The 5,446-nt window shown below is 33.3% G+C and overlaps 1 pseudogene; it reads right to left on the bottom strand.

The window, feature by feature from the left end:
• Window positions 1-3,681: 3,681 nt before the first annotated feature.
• On the bottom strand, window positions 3,682-4,431 carry LOC143571343 (pollen receptor-like kinase 4 pseudogene; annotated as a pseudogene).
• Between the last annotated feature and the right edge of the window lie 1,015 nt (window positions 4,432-5,446).

Here is a 5,446-nt window from a genome sequence, read left to right as displayed (position 1 = left end):
CTTGGTTAAGTGTTAAGATATTTTATGAGTTATCACATAACATTTAATACTTTGGAAAGTTGGCTTTGGGTTTGACCAATTATCAAGACCCGAACACTCATTAAAAACCCGTTTTAGTATCTATAATCCAAAGGGACTTGCATTCTTGCTTTTTTACCCACCTTACTACTTAACATAGGTTGAGTAAATATTAAGGTTAGATACTTTAACCCGGTTTCGAACAAACTTACATTTTTAAAGAGTTATTATTACAATTTCTTAAATAGTTACTTTTAAACCTTAAACTTTAATTGTTTACATTTCTTAACTTTTATTTTAAAGCTTTCATAAGACAATTTTTCCTAATACAAGACTTCTTTTATTTTAGGCTTCGTTCGTTAAACCAGTCATACCGGAAAAACTCCAAATCATCCATCTTTCAAGTTTATTACTTGAACGTGAGTACTTTCATACCCCGTTTTCCATCTTTTGTTTTGGGTGTGACACTTCATACTTATTCAATTAAATGCTTTATACTCGAATCTTAAACCACAAACGTTATTGTATACTTTACTTAAATAATTGCTCAGTTTGGTGTTCTATGATTATATGCCTATGTGTTTATCTCTTTGGTTGGTGGAACTATAACATCCTAGTCTATTTGGCAACCTCTCATAGTAAGGTGTCGTTAACGTAATGCAATTAACGATAACTATAAAATCCTAGACTATTTGGCATCCCCTTATAGCTAGGTGTCGCTAATGTGCTTAGCGATAACTATTTATCGAAGTTGTTTTTATTTATTGTTTCGTATACAAGATTGTGGTTTTTCTTACTATATACTTATACGCTCAAACTTATGAATTGCTCACCAAACTTTGTGTTGATAAAATTTATTTTATGAAATGTTACAGGTTTGCATCTAGGTTGATATTGAGAGCTCGAAGAAAATGTCACAAATACCTTTAGAATATTAGCAAAATGAACAATATATTATTTGCTATCTTTTGCATAATTATTGTGTGAACAAGAATGTTTATGTGACATTTGATGTTGTGAAATGAAATGAGTTTGTTAAATATTGTCGCTTTAAATAGTGTCATGCGCTTATGGGCAATCCGTCGCATCCCGGCATGTTCCGTCGCCTTTGGTCGGGGTGTGACAAACCCAATTTCCACTGACATTATTGTCATTTGGTAAACAAAAAAAAATAATCATTCAGTCTACCTTGAACTTTGTATTTTTCAAACCATGACACTTAAAGAGGGACGGAGGGAGTACAAATTTTCACATGTTGGTGAAATATCGATGAAACACAACTATGTTATGATGTAGTGGTGTTTGCCGGTGACACGCCTGTGATCCGAAGTAATCATTGTCTGTGGTATGTTGAAGAATCCGTTACCCACATCATGTTTCTGAGGGACTATCACTAACAGCATTCACCATTACCTACAGATCATCGACGAACACACTTGTTACCAAAAGCCCAACACTTATTAGTGACCCTCATCTCCGAGATTTATTTACGTTCTAACAGATATAACCTTTCAGTTTAGTTGCACTTAAAGAAAATAAAAGTTTATTGTTAATAATTCTTCATAAATAAGTATTCGAGACAAAGTTATCTTCATGGCCATCTTTAAGCATTTCTTCTCAAGCTCCAACCATCTAATAGGTTTAATTCATTGGTCTAAACTTTATTCATCATCACAATAAAAACTTTTTGAGTTTCTAAAGCATATAAACAAAGAGAAATATCCAAGGCCACGTACAAAGGATATATAATTTTTCTATTTAGTTTCTTCTTGCATGGCTTTAGAGGTTCACCACATAAGTTGTTTCCTGCATGGCCCAAATGACAATTTTCATTGTTAATTTATAAATGGATTCTATAGTTTATTAATAAACAACCATGTAATACTTGAGTTCTTAATTAAATTAATGATAAAGCTGATAATTATGAAAAAATTTTATAAATAGGAAATACAAAAAGGGTGTAATGGTTTATAGGAGAGATAAATTTTTTTTGGGTTTCTAGGTGTTGCGCCATTTAAAATGGCGGAACCGACCATGATTGGAGAACCTGTCATAAACTGCCTGGTGACCTGGCTCTTATTTTTGTGTTCCGCCATTTCAAATGGCGGAAGTGAAATATAAACCACATGTTCCGCCATTTGAAATGACGGAACACAATTTTTACCCTTTATAGGCTACCCCTATTCATTTTTCTCACTTCCGCCATTTGAAATGGCGTAAGTGAACAGTATAATCCTAGCACATCTGACGAGGCTGTTGACCAAAAACTATTCACTTCCGCCATTTGAAATGGCGGATGGGAACAATACCGACAACTTATGACGTGACATGACCTTTCTGGCACCTTTTTGACCACACTATTCACTTCCGTCATTTCAAATGACGGAAGTGAACAGTGACTTTATGACACCTTTTTATGCATGCTTGCTTGACCATATATTTAAACTAACACACTATTTAATATATACTATTCACTCATGTCATTTCAAATGGCGTAAGTGAAGTGTAAAATTTATAAATAAAAATATATTATTACTTTATAAATAAAAATATCATACGTAATTAAGACTCAAAAAAGTATATTTTAAATAGGCGTTTTAATTTGTTTAGTAACCATACCTATAATATTTTTTTGAAAATGACAAATATGACAAATCGGTGTTTTAGTGTGTCGGCGAATGTTTACAACCATACCTATAATTTGTTTAGTAGTCATACCTATAATTTAAATACTTTATAAAAAAAATATCATAGGTAATTTAAATACCATATAACCATACCTATAATTTGTTTACGACCATACGTAATTTAAATTTGTTTAAATACCATATAACCATATAACTATACCTATGATATTTTTATTATAAAGTATTTAAATTATAGGTATGGCTACTAAATAAATTATAGGTATGGTCGTAAATACTCGCCTGAAGACACACTAAAACGCCGATTTGTCCTATTTGTCATTTTCAAAAAATATTATAGGTATGGTTACTAAACAAATTAAAACGCCTTTTTAAAATATACGTTTTTGAGTCTTAATTACGTATGATATTTTTATTTATAAAGTAATAATATATTTTTATTTATAAATTTTACACTTCACTTACGCCATTTGAAATGACATGAGTGAATAGTATATATTAAATAGTGTGTTAGTTTAAATATGTGGTCAAGAAAGCATGCATAAAAATGTGTCGTTTAAATATGTGGTCAAGAAGGCATGCATAAAAATGTGTCATAAAGTCTCTGCTCACTTTCGCAATTGAAATGGTGGAAGTGAATAGTGTGGTCAAAAAGGTGCAAGAAAGGTCATGTCATAAGTTGTCGGTACTGTACGTTCACATCCGCCATTGAATAGTTTTTGTCAACAACCCTCGTCAGATGTGTCAGGATTATATTGTTCACTTACGCCATTTCAAATGGCGGAATCGAGAAAAATGAATAGGGGCAGCTTATAAGGGGTAAAAATTGTGTTCCGCCATTTCAAATGGCGGAACATGTGGTTTATATTTTACTTCGGCCATTTGAAATGACGGAACACAAAAATAAGAGCCAGGTCACAAGACAGTTTCTGGTCGGTTCCGCAATCATGGTCGGTTCCGCCATTTCAAAGGACGAAACACCTAAAAACCCAAAAATATTTTCTCCCCCTATAAACCATTACACCTCTTTAGTATTTCCTATTTATAGAATGTTTTCGATAATTATATATATGCAACATGCATGCATGTTTAGGATTATACCTGCAAATGAGTTTGGATCCTGGCTTCTAAGCCCTATAGGTATCGACCCATTAAGTCTATTGTTTGCAAAGTTCACTGTCAAATCTTTCTGTTCAAAATCCGGTATTTCTCCTTCAAACTGATTGTCATGAAGCTGCAAATCTACAAGAATCGGTAACCGCGTAAGAGATATAGGAATTTTACCATCGAAATTATTATTCGCTAGTTCAACTTTCCTTAGTGAACTCATCCCATTAAACGAGTCACCACCTATCTCCCCAGAAAACTTGTTATTCGATAGGAAAATCGCACGCAACGACCCGATTTTCTGAAAGTTAGGCATCGAACCCTCGAAACTATTATTCATAAAACTCAACGATCCGATACTAGTCACCTCAGCCAATGTGTCCATGTCTATATTCCCACTTAAACCCATGTTCTCTAGGCGTAACCCGAACACACTCCCGTCTGAGTTACATATCATTCCGTTCCATTTCGGTGATCCACCCGCACATAGTGCAACGTTAGGGTCCCAATCGCTTAGAGCCGCAATGTTTGTGAGTGAGTCTTTGAACTTTAATAGCCTTTGGGGGTCTTGTTGGTCGGATGAAACCGGTGAAGTTGTTAGTAATATTATGTGTAATATTATTAGGAGTGGGAACCATTGTTGTGGTCGGAAACAAGACATGTTGGGTTGTGAATATGGTAGGATCAAAAGAGGATGTTTTTAAGGTGGTTTTGGTGGGCGATATATACAACTTAGATTCTGCTGTCGAGTACACAAATGGGGACGAATGGTAGAGTTGAATTAATTAGTGAACGTTTTAAGGGGAGTAAACGTTGTATAACTTGGTGAAAATACCAATGGTTAGATGATTGTGACAAATTAATTAAAGCTGTTTTCTTAAGGCCGGTTAAGATACATGCCAATATGCCATATGTTTCAATTATTTTATATTTATTCTGTACACCTTATAGACTAATAATATTTGTCGATCGAACTGTTCTAACAGGTTATAATAGATTTAACGACACCAGTTATGTAGCCGATTTCTGCTATGAGTGGTGTTCCGAGATCAACATAATCAGATTCACCATAGGGAGCCTAAGTTTATCTATGTTCATGTAACATGTAATTTGTTTTTCTTTAATAACTTGTACTTGCTATTTTTAAGAAAATCAAAATGCACGGTTTTGTTTTAACTTTTCCGTCAACATTATGATATCTTTTTTTTTATTATACAACTCGTTAATATAAGTTAGATCTGGACATCGACATATTTTTAAACGGAACGGTGTTTTTAGAATTTTAAGAAAATTGACGAACATCGGTACCGAGTAAGAAATATAAAAACAAAATTCTATCTGGATCGAGTTCGCTTCCCTTGTTATCAAACCCAGTAAGTTCGCTAACCGGCAAATCGGTCGTTAGTTTTTTAATACAACTAAGACTAGAATATCAATAAATGTTTTAAACAAAACTTTGTATTCATAATACTTAGAAAGTTTACCAGCACAATTTATTTTAAATCAACTCATACGTTAGATGAAATGTTTGGGTAAGAAAATGCAAAACAAAATTCAGTTGTTACGTGAGTTCCGCCTTCCTTTTAGTTGCTGTTTAGTGTGTACTCCATTAAATGGTTCATGTTCAAAGTCTATCGTCTTAATTACAATAAACAAAAAATCATTGTTATACGACA

The sequence above is a fragment of the Bidens hawaiensis genome, unplaced genomic scaffold, assembly GCF_021521415.1.
Source record: "Bidens hawaiensis isolate Kalapana, Puna unplaced genomic scaffold, B.hawaiensis_p1.1 tig00025353_1, whole genome shotgun sequence".
NCBI classification, from domain to species: Eukaryota; Viridiplantae; Streptophyta; class Magnoliopsida; order Asterales; family Asteraceae; genus Bidens; species Bidens hawaiensis.
This window is presented reverse-complemented; position numbering and strand designations above follow the sequence as displayed.